The sequence below is a fragment of the Rattus rattus genome, chromosome 2 (genome assembly GCF_011064425.1).
Source record: "Rattus rattus isolate New Zealand chromosome 2, Rrattus_CSIRO_v1, whole genome shotgun sequence".
Lineage (NCBI taxonomy): Eukaryota > Metazoa > Chordata > Mammalia > Rodentia > Muridae > Rattus > Rattus rattus.
The window spans coordinates 73861225-73877051 of NC_046155.1; the positions used below are offsets into that span (position 1 = coordinate 73861225).

Consider the following 15827-nt stretch of genomic DNA (forward strand, 5'->3'; position numbering starts at 1 on the left):
CCCACCCCTCTTTTCTCCTTTTGTACCTTTGGCCTCCTGGCTACTGTACTTGGTCTCCCTCTCCCCCTTCCCTTCCCTCTCTCCCCACATAATTCAGGGTTATGTTCACTCTGGATTCTCCCAGATGTGTCTACCTCTGGCTACACTCTCCTACATATCTATAATAAACTTTCTCCTCCACCATACCTAGGAGCAGTCATGTCCTTTCCTTTTTATTTCTTTTTTGCATCCAATATACAGTATGAAAAACTATTCAGCTATAAAAAAAAAAAATGAAACCATGAACTCTGAAGATACAGGATGGCACTAGAAAAGATCCTATTGAATGAGGTGACCCAGACCCAGAAAGATAAATGTAACATGTTCTCTCTCATCAGGGGTTCCTAGCTCCAAATCCCCAGATGTGCACACATATCCCAGAATAACTATAAGAAAATAAGAAGGGGCCATTTCAGAAACAGGGCATAAGGGGGAAGGACCGGAGAGCAGCAAGGTACACGTGATCTAATCAGGAAAATGGGGAATGGGGAACTCTTTGGGGGGGGATGAAGGTAAATACAAAAGGAAGAGGTAAGAGAATAAAGTAACAGTAAGGAATCTGAAAGCATTAATTATGAAAACGTCATAAGTATGAAAAGAGCAATAGTGTGATTCATGCAACCAACTTAGAATATATGTAATTCTGTGTATAAATATACATATACATTTCAAATAAGCTTTTCCCAATTGGGCAGTGTTCCCTTCCCCTCAAAAGCCAAAGTCTACCTGACAAAAATTCCTAACAGAAACGAGAAGCCTTCTTTAGAGTTCTTGGTCAGGGCTGTCCAGGAGTCACAAAACACACAGCCTGTTGCTGTTACCCTTTGTTGTCCTCCAGAGGTAAAGGTGAACCCCTAGTGCTGAAGACACCATGCATATTAGAAACATGGCTGAGGTCTCTGAGCTGGAACTGATTTGAACAGCCCCTCCCTGCGGAAGAGCTCTCCTGGTACCAACAGGCACCATGCAAGCTTCCAAAGGAGGGAGACAGCCAACAGTCCTACCCAGCTACGATGCCCGTGAACTACAATGACCAGCATGGCATGACAGCAAACACCAAGAGTGCAGTATAGTAGTGGCATACACACCTCGGAGTTAGCCACCTACTGTGTAATTGGAACTAAGACCCTCTTGACAAAAGGGGGGCCGTGCCTGGTACTGGAAACCTCCCCAACTATGCAGTGCTGGTGAAGTCATGGACTTTGGAGAACCTATGACCACTCCAACACCACTTTACTAAACCAGCACAATCCCTAACCGCAATCCAAACATTGTCCTTCGACCCACACCCCTCATCAAGGAAACCAGTCCTTGCAACATATGGAGACCACTACAGAAAATCACAGCCAATCAAAACACAGAGTTATAGACCCTAGTCCCTAGAGGGAGGTGTTGATTCCCTAATTGGTTCTTAATTGTGTCAACAAAGGAGGTGGAAAGCAATTGCTAGGCGAAGGGGAAAAGGTGGAACTTCCAGATCCCAGGAGGAAAAGAAGAGATACAGAGGGAGAAGAGACCAGGCTTTTAGTGAGGAGGAAGCTGCAGACATTAGGGCTTAGGGCCCCTAGAGTCTGTAGTCTCCGCCTCGAGTGGGGGCCAAGGAGGACAGAGGGATTTAGTTGATAAGATTAGGGCAAGAAATTCTTCACCCAGCCTTTGAGTTACTGGGTAGTAACTTGAAATAGTTTTAAAATAATAAAACTGCCTAGTGTTTTCCATCCGCTGAGCTTAGGTGGGCATGAGGAGAAAGAGGGCCGCTGGGGCAGTTGTTGGAGGTTTGGTGAAGCTAGCCATGAAGGACTGGGGGAGCTATCAAAGCTGGAGGGGGGCAGGGTGGCGGTGGAGCTGAGCAAGACTGGCGAGACTGGCAAGACTGGCGGTGGCTGGTCTCAGAGCCCAGCCCGGACACAGGCAGAGCTACCGAGAAGGCAGAAGCGTGTTTTTTAAAATTGCACACAACACAGTGCCAACAGATAGATCTACAAAACAACTGCCACACCTCTTAATTGACGAACAGGAGACAGGAAGACTGTAAGAGGCAGAAGAAGATCAGGGAGTTTGCTATGAGATTATATCTCTGATGAAAGTCAGAAGCTACACCCATAACGTCTCACCAAATGACTGCCTACCCATGGGCTGAACAAGGACACAGAGTGCAAGCACATGAGGCCTCCACACTACACAAACATCTACAGGCAGCAAAGGAATGCTAGAAGTTGGGAAAATAGTCTTCCCCAGGTAAGAATACACTAAATGGTTATTCAATGCCAAATGGTCAGCTCTGGAAACATATACACAAGCAACATCATACAGACTAAGCAGGTTATACTTAAGAATATATATGGGGCTGGAGCGATGGCTCAGTGGTTAAGAGCACTGCCTGCTCTGTTCAATTCCCAGCAACCACATGGTGGCTCACAGCATCTGTAATGGGATCTGATGTGTGTGCCTGAAGTCAGTGACTGTGTACTCCCGTATATGGAATAAATAAATTAAAAATAAATAAGTAAATAAGAATATATATATGTATATACATGTATACATGTAAAAACAATTGATATAAAAAAAGAGGCTATGAAATGACAGAGAGGCAGGAGAGTTATATGGGAGGGTTTGGAGAATAGGGAAGGGAGAGATGATGTCACCATAATCTCAAAAAGAAAAGAAAAAGTGGTACACAGTTATGATGTACAGAGGCCGGGAAGGTTGTTGAGAGCTTTCAGCCCCGCCTCTAGGGATTTGGCACTTGTCACCGGGCTCAGACAAGGCTCAGATAAGAATATTGGAAACCGTGGGGCTTTGTTTACTGCTGTGCTGAATCACGACCTCGTGTGATCTCTTTCCTTACGACTTTACATAATTACCGTCTGCTGTGATCTCCTTGTTCACGACTTCTCTTGATTACTCTGTCTTCGATCTGAGAACTGACCATGGGTTTTGGATGCACCTAGGATGATACAAAAGCAGGCTGGAGAGAAATAAAGCTGCTTCAGCCTCAGTACGGGCTGGAGTCATGTTATAATTTTGTGTTTTTCTTGTCAATCCTCCCTCTCTTGAGACCCCGTTGACTGGGCTGGCTTGGTCAGAAGGTCCTGAGAAGATTAATATTCTATGTAGAGAACTGAGGGATGATTCGTCTTAAGTTTATTTTATAATTTTCAACAGTGATTACAGATTAGTTAACTAATAAAAATGAGTTATAAAGAGCAAAAAAAAAAAGAAAGAAAGAAAAGGGTTGGAGAGATGTCTTAGCGGTTAAGAGCACTGGCTGGTCTTCCAGAGGTCCTGAGTTCAATTCCCAGCAACCACATGGTGGCTTACAGCATCTCTAATGGGATCTGATGCCCTCTTCTGGTGTGTACCCACATACATGAAATAAATAAATCTTAAAAAAAAAAAAAAAAAAGGGGGGTTGGGGATTTAGCTCAGGGTAGAAAAAAAAAGTAAGCACAAGGCCCTGGGGAAAAAAAAAAAAAAAAAAAAAAAAAAAAAAAAAAAAAAAAAAAAAAAAAAGGAAAAAAAAAGAAAGAAAGAAAGAAAACATACAATATTGTATCAGCTTTTCCACACCAACTTGCCACAGTGGGATACATGGAAGTTGCCCGTTGTTTGTTCTGGACTGTTCCACCTGCTTCCTGGGTGTTCTAATCAGGGAGGCAAATGTCAGGTAAGGACCAGAAACAGTCCTGCTGTAGGCTTCAAGGGAACCTCAGGGATTCCTAAAATCATACTCACTCGGCTAGAGGTTAGTCTGGGGATGGAACAACCATTTTGCCATTTCTAAAATACTTCCTGCCGCCTCTCGGCCTTCAAAGCAGAAGTGTCCAACTCTAACCCGAAAGACGGGGGAGAAGCTTCGGACTCCATTAACTGGAAGGAAGTTCCCTAGCTGACAACTGAGAACACAAACTTTTCTGTGTGTTCGTTTGTTTTATGATAAGACAGTAGTGGATGCCGATATCAAGGGACAACAGTATCACCTCAACCCCATCAGACAAGTTGCTTGAGAAGACGAAGAGGCGTGGCCTGCAGAACCTGACCCTTCCATCCCTTCGAGATCAAACCAGATCTAAGGAGCGTCCTTACTTTCCCTCTTGATTTGTTAACTGTCAGTATCATATTATAACATTAATAAAGAAAATAAGAGAAGCAACACATAGCCCATCGGCAAAATATTTCAGCTGTTTGTTGAGATGGAATCTTACTGTGCAACTCTGGCTGTCTTGGAACCTACTGCACAGACCTCAAGCTCACAAAATTCCGCCTGCCTCTGCTTCCGAGATCCTGAGATCAAAGATGTGTCGCACAAGGCTTGGCTATTTCAGCTTTTCTACAGCAACCCCAGGCCACTCTCAGGCATGATGTGATAGAATGATGATGTCATTATGCAGGTGAAGGCAGGTACAAGATAGAACGAGGCCTGTCATTGGACGAGAAGGACAGATGGGCGGGAGAAAAGTTTTAGAGAGGAGGAATCTGAAACCGAGGAAGGAGAGAAGCAGCCGGAAGAACATGGAGGCAGATGTTAAGATTCCTGTATGCACATTTACAGGTTGCTATGAATAATCTTAAGGGATGGATGTGTACAGGGCTTTTTATGTCTAGGTGGGCAATTATATCTTATCAATTGGATCAGAGGTCATTGTGTTGTGTGTTCTTTCATGTGGCGATTTAAGTTCAAGAGAGCATGTGGTGGCTGGAGACACTGGGCCGCCTCAGAATTGGGATGTGTATGTCTGGCATGGTGGCAACCTGCCTTGGGAACTAGATGGGTAGAGAGATTGTTGCCAGGCTCAGAGAGTAGCCATCGGCAGTGTGAGATGGGATGGTGCAGAGCGGGTGAGACGCTTTGCTGACTGAGATGAAGATATCCACCAGACATCTTGGGGCACTGCAGTGCCAGTCCTAGTGCGGGGTAAAAGACAGCATTATTATAATTTTACAGTAACAAAAACCAACCTGATGTCATGGGGGTAGACATAAGCCCTGTATCATAGTTTTGACAAGTAATATTTTAGCACAAATACATCTCATTTTTTAACTTATTTTATTAGACTCTGCTTCAGGTGGGGGATAGTGGGTTGATTTTTGGTTTTGTTTTTTGTTTGTTTGTTTGTTTTGTTTTTGTTTTGTTTTGTTTTGTTTTTTGAGTCAAGGTCTCACATAGCCCAGAATGGCTTCATTCTTAAAAGGTAGCCAAGGATGACTTTGAACTTCTGATCCTCTTTCCTCGGCCTCCCTACAACTGAGAGTATAGACTTGTGCACTACACAGAGCTTTATTGATTTTGTTACAAAAGCTTCTGCAAGGGTCAGTTTAAATGATATGTAGGAAAAGCTTAACACAATACCTGACGTGTAGCATGGACCAAACAAACGCAGGGCAACTTTCACTAGCTGAGAGTGGATCAGGTAGGGTTTCATTGCTATGAAGAGACACCCGACCTGGCTACTCTTATACAGGGAAATGTTCACTTGGGGCTGGCTTACAGATTCAGAGGTTTGCTTCACTGCCATCATCGTTGGAAGCATGGCAGCAAGCAGGCAAACATGGTGTTGCAGAAGGAGCTCAGAGTTTTATATTGGCACTGGCAGGCAGCAGGAAGAGAGTGAGCCACTGGGCCTGGCTTGAGCATTGGAAACCCTAAAGCCCACCCCCCAGTGACATACTTCTTCCACAAGCCACACCCACTTAAACAAGGCCACGCCCACATAAACAAGGCCACACCTAGTCCTTTCAGATACTGCCACTCCCTATGAGCCCATGGGGTCCATTTTCATTCAAACCAGGGATGGATCAACTTTGTCCTCTTCCCATCTCCTCTCACTGGCCAGATTTTAGTCACATGACCATATATAACTGTCAGGGAGACTGGAAAATTCATTCTTTATTCTAAGTAGCCATGTATCTGGCTGAAATCAAGTATATTGCTGAAAAAAGAAAAGGAAAACAGTTCCTGGAACTCAACAGCTCCAGCCACATCCTTCCTTTTGTTACACCAGATTCCTGAAAGAAACAGCTTACTGAAGTGAGGAGGAGCCTTGGATACCATTGCCCCACGCCTGTATCCCAGCACCACAGTTATTCAATCTCTAAAGGCCTGTTGCGTGGGTTCTGGAGGTTAGGGAAAGCTGCAGGTGTGGAAGTCCCTCCAGAAAAGTGTTATGACTTCAATAATGGGAAATCAATGAAGACAGAGGCTGGTGGAGCCTACCCATAATCTCAGCCCAACACCAGCCAGAGCCATATGAAGCTAGATCCCAAAGAAAGTAAGGCCAGTTTCACTCGGCACCTGGGCCTCCTTGTTAAAGTATTTTTTATTCGCCTGTAGTAATCGTTGTCTCCAAGGTTTACTGCCTTAGTCTGCTAACCTAGGCCTAACCCGGTAGCTTCTAGCCTCCGTACAATCTAATCTAGACCTAGAATGTTTTCAGCCTCTGACAGTTACTGCCGAATAAGCTCACCCTTTCTATTTTTTTCTGACCTCTGGCTGCTGCTCAACTCAGCTGTTCTGGCTCAAAACTCCCCAACCTGACTGATTCAATAGAGTCTCTCTCTCTCCCTCTCCCTCTCTCCCTCTCTCTCCCTCTCTCTCTCTCCCTCTCTCCCTCTCTCCCTCTCTCCCCCTCCCCCGCCTCTCCCTCTCTCCCTCTCTGCCTCTCCTGGATTATTCTGCTTGGCTCCATACTCACTTTAGCAATCTGTTCTAATCTTCTAATCTTCTGGTTCCTTCTCATTCTCTAACTCATTCTGTCTTCACCTGTGTCTAGCTTGTTCTCTCTCTCTTGTTCTCTCTCTCTCTCTCTCTCTCTCTCTCTCTCTCTCTCTCTCTCTCTCTCTGAAACCTGTGTCCCTATATAACTGTTCCAGTAAAACTGCTTTCTTCCTCTCTCTGCATAGCCCCCTAAGCAGCTTCCCTTTTCTCTCTCCTGAGAGTTGGGCAATCCTATTCTGTCAAATTTTCTCTGATTTGTCACTTTGTCTGCCATTCAATTTAACATCACTTTCAAACATGGCTGCTTCCTGCTACAAACAAACTTTACCTTCATTGTTTGGGATTAAAGATGTGTGCTAGGGGCTCAGCCACACCACAACTAGAAATAGGTTTTTTTCAGTAAATACCAATATCCACTATCCTGTAACAGCTCCTCTCAACACTTCTCACCCCGTCCCCTACCTAAATCTCTCCAGTCCAGAGGCCAAACCTTGCTTCTCTTCCCAGTTTCTGGTTCCTATTCCCATCTGGCATTTTGGCCACGTGCTCTCTTGGTTCCCATGTGCTTTCTTTGCTCATTCTCTCCTCTCTTCCTTTCTTGTTCTCTCTCCCAGAATTCCTCTCATAGTCTGGTCTAGTTTGCTGGCCATGCTCAGCCTGGACTCTTCCAGATGGTTCTGGCTATGCTCTCCCTCATGTCTACAATAAAGCCTTCTCCTCAGCCACACCTAGGAACAGTCATGTCCTCACTCCATTCACATAGCAAGACTGTGTTGAAAAGAGGAGGCAGAAGAGGAAGAGAGAGAAAGGGAAGGTCCCCAGAAAGAACCTGACTAGAATTTCAATGATTATAGAGAGAGTCAAATATTGCAGCTGCAGAGCTCAATTATAATTTACCCTGTTCTATCCTTAGATCCCCAAATAGCCATTCATTCCCCACCTCTGTGGCTGACCTAACACCCTGTGACTAACAGATAACATGTGTTAGAATCAAGTAACTTCAAAACCATAGTTTCCACCAATCAAAAAGCTAAAAATGTCATCAGACAGTGTGTAAGACCAATAGCAGGTTTCCGTGCCATTCTTTAACCCGCCTACCTAATGTTTCCATCAATGCATTTTTGAAGTATCTTGATTTCTGATTTTTTGTTTTGTTTTGTTTCATTTCTATAAAAACTTCATAAAACTGTCTCCATGTTGGAACACAGAATTTGGAATAACCTAAATATGTGTTCCTGGGCCATGGTAATCCATATTTGGCTTTGGAATAAGCTATCTCTTATCCCTTTTGAGGTGAGAATTGTGTTTTGTTTTGTTTCTGACAAGAGAGCATCAGTTGGGTGTGGTAGCACAATCCTGCAATCCTTGAACTTGGTAGAAATGGAATCTTCAGAAGTTCAGGGGCAGCCTCAGCTACATATAGAGTTCATAGACAGCCTAGATTACATGGGACAGTATTAAAAATAAAAAAAGTGTAGGCCATAAATAGGTCATAAATCTGCCTGCTTTTCTCAATTATTCCTTTTCTTCCATCTTTCTTCTAATCATGTTTTCTGGGACACCTTGGGCTTTCTCCCAACATTTTGGGCATCCTTGCTCCCTCTTTAAAGCTTCCTTCCCCGCTGAGAGCCTCCTTATCCATCCTGTGGCTGATCTCCATGACAACTTAAATGGCATTGTCTTTTCCTTTCTCTCTTCCGTCCCCTTCTAGGAAGCGGCTGGTGTTTACAGTCTGCCAGCCTTAGGATCTTTCTAATAATCCTTAACAAAACTGCCCTGTGCTTCCACTTGAAAAGAGGAGGAGAAGAGGAGCATGGGGAAGAGGAGGATGGGGAAGAAGGAGAAAGGAAACAAGAAGAAAGGGAAGAGGAGAGGGGACGGGAGGAGAGCAGAGGGAGGGAGGGAAACAAGGAAATGAAAGGTGAGAAGAGAAGAATAAAGGGGGGGGAGGTCTGTTGTGTGACTGGGGCAGGTGTCATACATAGTGGCAGGTGCTACCTCAGAACAGAAAGTGCGTCCTGCCCCTGCCTCTGCTTGAGGTTCTGCACTAGGTCTGCTGTGCTTGGTAGTGGCTGAGGGGATGAGACACATCACAGTTTTTCTTTGTTTTTGACCGTCGGCTTTTTCATTGCTCAGGATAGACGCCAAGTCCTTGTCTGCACCAGGTAAGGGCTCGTCAACCAAGTTTTGTTCCTGTTGGAAACAAGCAAAAGAAACGTATCCTAAGTGCTGCCATTTCGTCTTCAGACTCCATTTAACCATAGGGAGAAACAAAACTCATGGTCCCAGGCCCTAAGGGAGCTGGGGACTTCCCTGTAGTTGAACAGCTTCTGTCACAAACAGTTGTCAGAGTCCAGACATTTCAGGGACAACTTGAAAGGAGACAGCTGTCTGAGTCCAGATATCTCCAGGACAACTTCTCTATCTTGCTAGTAGGGCCAAACAAGTTCTTGTTCCCAGGCCTAGGAATTAACGCCTATCCCTTTACTCCAAATATTTTAATTGTCTGCTAACCAGTAAAGAATATAGAAATTGCTGCTATCTAGACCAAGGTGCATAAGTTATAAAACCATATAACCAGTTGCCTGCTATGCCCTAGTTGACTGCACGCAGCTTGCCCGCTCTTTCGTTCACTTATCGTTCTAAAATTCCAGGCCAAAGTCCAGGAGGGGATCTGACTGCAAAAGCGAAATTAAGGACCTTGAAACCAGGTGCTATTGATATAGCCCAGTCTCCAACGGACATTCCCTTGCTCAGCCCATAATGTCAAACAAAATACAGTTGGATAACACTGCAGTTCCCCATCCCCAACCCCTTTCCAGGGCCAAGGTTCAGATCCAGAACTGGCCACCTCCCTGAGCACTCAGAAAATAAGGCTTTCATTTTTAATGTCCCTCTCAAGTGAGTTTTCTTGGCTTCCATCCTGAGTCCAACGCTTCCCAGCTCCACCACACGACTCTGATTCCTTCATCAGCGTTCAACTTCTCCCATCCAAGAGATTCTTGGTTTCCATTTGAAAGACTATGTGGTTTGGAAACTCTGGTGTTAATCCTGAGATTCTCAAGAGAAAAACCAATCCACAATTTTGAGCCAAATTTGAAGCAAGCTTTAACTAAGTATTGACCAGGAAAAATGGACTCTGTTCAGGTCCACCCGATTCCCACTGAGTGGCAACAAGATACAGGTCGTATGGGCTTTTCCAGGACAAAACCATTCGGCCAAAATCACAGGTGGTTCCGTGTGGCTTTGTTATTTTCCAAGAACTACAACTCCCAGCATTCCAGGAAGTGACCAGGTCCTTGGGCAGGTGGGGCTTATTGGTTGAATTTGGCTATTACACTAGCTCTAAGGCGGGATCTGTAAAGCAGTAAGACAAGCCAATTCGTGAGTAATTGGCTCAAGCAGGGGCAGAAAACCAAAATACTGCAGGAACATAGTTTTTTGTTTTGTTTTGTTTTTTTCTTGTGCAAATACAAATCAAAGCCTTTAGCTCTCTGGAACGAGAAGGTCAGAAGTTCAAGTCCACCCTTGCCCACAATTGGTTTTGAGGCTAAGCTGAGTTACATAAAATCTTGTCTCAAAAACTAAACAAGCAAAAGGGGAAGAAACCAAAGGGCTTAACAGGGGGGAGACTAACAAGTGTGAAGCCCTAGTTCCATCCCAAACTCTGCCAAAAGAAATAGAAGAAAGTTGGAGTGGGTACGTTGGGAAGGGAGGTGGTGTCACAAAATGATTTCAGGGATATTGGTTAAGAAAGCAACTTTCGGGGGTTGGGGATTTAGCTCAGTGGTAGAGCGCTTGCCTAGCAAGCACAAGGCCCTGGGTTCGGTCCCCAGCTCCGAAAAAAAAAAAAAAAGAAAGCAAGCAACTTTTGTGACTGAAAGATGGCTCTGCGGTTAAGAGCAGTCGCCTGGCCTTCCAAGGAAGCAGGGATCAATTTCCCGGGCACGCGTGGCTGCTCATAACCATCTGGAGTTCAGGGGATCTGATGCCCTCCTCTGACCTCAATGGCACTGCAAACATGACACATACAGCTCTTCCCAACTCCTCTGGCCTCTGTGGATACCTGCACTCATGTCTTGTGCAAGACGCACACACACACACTTGCACACACACACACACACACACACACACACACACACACACACACACACACACACACACACACACACACACACACACACACGTTAAAATAATCCAAGTAAATCTTTTCTTTTTTCCTTTTTTTTCGGAGCTGGGGACCGAACCCAGGGCCTTGCTAGGCAAGCGCTCTACCACTGAACTAAATCCCCCAACCCCCAAGTAAACCTTTAAAATAAAGAAAATATGACAGCTGGACATGGTGGCACACTCCTTTAATCCCAGCACTCGGGAAGCAGAGTCAGGCAGGTCTCCGTGAGTTTGAGGCTAACAAGCTCTACCTAGTGAGTTCTAGGCCCACCAAAGCCATATAGTGAAATCCTGTCTGAAAACAAATAGGAGAGAGAGAGAGAGAGAGAGAGAGAGAAAGAGAGAGAGAGAGAGAGAGAGAGAGAGAGAGGAAACAAGAAAGAGGGGAGAGGTGGTTTAGAAGTTAAGAGCATTTGTTGCTCTCCCAGAGCACCTGAGGTCTGTCCCCAGCACCCGGATTGACTCACCCAGGGGATCCTATACCCTCTTCTGACCTCCTTTGGCACCCATAGGTACGCATTTTTTTTTTTTTAATTAAGCAACACATTGGTCTTTTCTTGGCCTTTAATTTGCCACACTGCCTTGGAAACTAACCCTGTGGAAACTGTACAATTTCCATACATATACAATCAATAAGTGGCCAAAACACATGCCCAAGAATATATGACCAGATCAAATGATTTGATTTTTTTTTTTTAGTTGGTTTTTTAGTTTGGTTTGGTGGATTTGGGTTTGTCTTTTGTTTGTTTGATTTGGTTTTGGTTATTTTTGTTTTTTGAGATAGGTTTCTCTGTGTAGCCCTGGCCATCATGGAACTCACTCTGTAAACCAGGCTGGCTTCAAATCCACAGAGTACCTCTCCCTCTGGAGGCTGGGATTAAAAGCTTGTGCCGCTGCCACTGAGCGGTTTGGTTTGGTTTGGTTTTCATGAAAATGCAAAGTTGTGTGGTAGGGGCTGTCACATAGATCTGAGAGGAGCTGGACAATAAATATGATCAAAATACATTATATGAAATTCTCAAACAATTATGTTTTTAAATTAAAAAAGAGCAGGCAGTTCAGTTCAGGAGTCAGGATAGCAAACATTGATCAGCAGTGGTGACCTAACAGAGACAGCCAGGCCTCAGCCGAACTGTCACAAGTCAGCAGGAAAGATTAGGAACATCAGGGATGTCCCTAATCATCACTTCAGGGATGAAGTGAAGACTTGAGACCAACAAGCTTGAAAAGCTAGCTGTGCAAGCAAGCCCAGCCGAGCCCCCTTCACTGTCGGTTCAGTCCTATTTAGCAAGTGCTCTTCCCCCCCCCCCAGGGCTGGGGACCGAACCCAGGACCTTGCGCTTCCTAAGCAAGGGCTCTACCACTGAGCCAAATCCCCAACCCCCTATTTAGACTCCCTCCAAACATCATGCGACCTCCACAGGTCTTGCCTTGCCTCAGCACATGAGTGCAAAACTCCACGTCTGCATCAGCTGACATCACTCTGTTAATGGACCCCAGTCTGAGGAAGCAGCAAGAAGCCGCATCACCAGATTTTGTTGGTGCCTTTCTTTCTATGGAGTCCGGTCAAATGCAGTTCAACTACGAAATGTAAGGCAGACCAATGCATGTATGTCCTTAGCAAAGAACCCTTCACCACCTGTTCTTTCCCATGTCACCTGTGTCTGCTTAGCAAACCACCATCCAACACAACTGACTTTCCAGAGGAAACTCGACACTTAATAGTTTACACCATGAATGTTTAATAGTCCCCGAGCTCCCAGGAGAGGCTTCCGAGACCGTAGGTGTTGTCAAATCAGAAAACCTACTCCAAATGCTTTAAAGAGTCATCCCTGAACTTCTGTTGCTCTACAACAAAGTCTGTATTAGGGTTCTCTAGAGGAACAGAACTGAAGGACAGAGACAGAGACAGAGACAGACAGACACACACACACACACACACACACATATGTGGTCCAACTAATCCAACAGTGACTGCCTATAAGCAGAAGGTCAAAGAATACAATCTACGAGGCTGGATGTCTCGGCTGGTCTTTTGTATACACTGGAGTCCCAAAGAAGTAGGCTCTTACGCCGATGAAAGGATGATCTGACCAGTGAGGCTAGAGCAAACAGGCAAAGAACAAACTTCCTCCTTTCATGTCTTTACATAGGCTTCCTGCAGAAGGCGTGGCCCAGACTAGAGGTGGGTTTTCCCACATCAAACATCTGGATTAAAGGTGGTCTCCCTACCTCAAACATCCAGATTAGAAGTGGAACTTCCCACTTCAAATTAAGAAAAAGTCCTCACAGGCATGCCCTCCGTTTTTGGGTTAGTTAATTCCAGATGTAATCAAGTTGACAACCAAGAATGGCCATCACAGTTTGAGGCTAGCCTGAGCTACATGAAATCCTGTCTCCAGAAAACAAACAAAAAAACAAAAAATAGGAAAAATGAAAAGATTCTTTTGCAATATGGCTTCTACTGTTTGCTTTACAAAATTATGTGCTGGTTTACAGGGGAAGCCGAAGTGTTTATACGGTGAGAGCTGTTCCTATCTATTCCTCAGTGGTAGGTAAAGTGCCTGGTATATGCAAGGCCCTGGGTTCACTTCTAGCACCTTCACAAAGAAAAAAAGGCCTATCTACCTCTGAGGTCTTATGCAATTGAGCACGTGGAACATGTGGGTGTCTCCTGACTCACAAGTTCCCTCTTAAGAAACTCACCTCCACCCAAGCCTTGCAAAACCCTCCATTCAAGTCCAGCATGATAGTGCATGCCTTTAATTTCTTGAGAGGAAGAGGCAGTTAAATATCTAATGAGCTTGAGGTCAGCCTGGTCTCCATAGTGAGACACTGTCTTTAATAAATGATAATAGTAAAAAAAATAAATAAATAAAGCTAGGCATGCTAACACATGCCTTTAGTCCTAGCACTTAGCAGGTGAAGGCCAAAAGAATCCAGAGTTCTCAGCCACCTTCAACTACATAGCAAATTTGAGGCAAGCCTAGGCTACAGGGGCAAGCCTGGGCTACATAAGACCCTGTCTCAAAAGAAAAGAGGGGAGAGGGGGATGGCTGGAGAAATGACTCGATGATTCAGAGTGCTGGCTACTCTTGTAAAGGACTGGATTCAGTCCCTGAACCGATATGGTGACACATAAGCATCCATAACTCCAGTCCCAGGAGACCACAGTGCCTTCCTCTGACCTCTGTCACACAGTACCCATACATACATGCGGGCAAATCCTCTTCTACATAAAAGAAAACAAGCCGATCTGTACAGTGGGGAGGGGGAGAAGGAACTCTTAGAAACAATGAATTTTCCACATGAGTTGAGTGACATTGGTACAAACAGTCCATGCTCAGGACTTGGGAGTCTGCCCAGGGGCAGGAGTCCACAATGCAAAGAACAGTGTGGGTCACACTGCTCCCAGAAACCATATATTTATAGATGAAAATTCCAATACCGACTGTTGGCTACCTCCATCCCAGTAGGCCAGGACACTCTCAGAGGCTCCCAAAACAACAGAAGCTACTAGATGGTGAGGTCCTGTTGACAAAGATGCCACACTTTGTATCCGGGACACAGAGGAATCAGGCCAGCCCTGAGCCAAAGCTTCCTCCTTCCTTCCAAAGGCTAGCTCTAACAGTTCCACAGGTAGGCCTCTGGGAAAGAAAAGCCATCAGTGGTCACCACTCTGATTAGACCTGAAGCCAAGGGAATACAGGCCTGGTACTCTAAGTCTGAGCAAAAGCTTACAGCTGAGGAAGTCACACCCAAGCAGAGGATCCACTACACATGTTTTGCCTAACGAATACCTGTGGAACTTCTTGCTAACTGTGTCTGTACCATAAATTATTGATGACAGGAGCTTCGTTTGCAGAGGGAGATAGTTAACGAAGAGACTCATACCAGATGGAAGTGTTGAGAGTGAGTGAGTCTTGAGTCCACATCCTTAAATGGAGCATCATCTATAACTCTCTCAAAGGCTTAGAGAGCAGTCAGACGAGGGAGAAAACAGATGCCAAGAGCTGGAGACTGGGGAAGATGGCTGTAAATCTCTGTCATTTGGACGTGCCCATGTGATGGCTACCCTCGTCTGTCAACTTGACTAATCTAGAATGAACTACAATCCAAAAACAGAGGGTACACCCGTGAGGGATTGCTTTTGCTTCAGTGAATCCATTTCTAGTCCAGACCTTTGAGGTAGGAAGGCACAAACCTGTGATCTGGATCTTAAGGTGGGAACACACACATCCTCTTCTGGAAGTCTACATAAGGACATAGAAGAAGGAAGCTCTTGCCTCCTGCTTACTTTCGACCACCTGGATGGTAAGTCCATTCCTTCACTGATATTGAAGCCTACTGTCAACGTCTAGTGCGTTGGGGGCCCTGGGTACGGTTGCAAATAACCAGGACACAGGGGATGCAGAGCAAAGGCAGAAGCAGCTGCATGCAGTTGCAAGCTTTATTAATCCTTATACAGACATAAATATGCATTACCTCAACTTCCATTTTGGCAAGATACCATAGATTGTTATTCCCACGATATCAGGAACAACTGAGGCAAGACTAAACAAAGAAATAAGACTAAACGAAGGCTTCTTTTCAAAATATTCATATAACAAATCACCCCTCTTTTATTATCAAAATATACTCTCCATAACCCAGAGAGCATGGGAGCCACTTCCACAGAAACAAGACACAGCAGAACATAGTTTAAGGCCAAGTGAGAAAAACATTTTCTTCTCAAGGGTAGCATTCCAGCCCCTACTTGCCCCTGTCACCAGTCTTTACTTGATCCTGTCTGGGAGCTGCATCTCTATGTCTGCACGGTCTACTTTGGGATCCCGGCATATACTGGAGACCAACTGAGACACTCAGAATGTCAACTGAGCAACTACTGGATTGCTGGACTTTC

The 15827-nt window shown here is 45.0% G+C and overlaps 1 long non-coding RNA gene across 1 annotated transcript; it reads left to right on the forward strand.

Moving 5' to 3' along the window:
• The first annotated feature begins 2215 nt into the window (after positions 1-2215).
• Positions 2216-14990, forward strand: LOC116893891. Its single transcript, XR_004387009.1, has 3 exons — positions 2216-2277; positions 12348-12514; positions 14790-14990. It is a non-coding gene; the product is annotated as an uncharacterized LOC116893891 (long non-coding RNA).
• Positions 14991-15827: the final 837 nt, after the last annotated feature.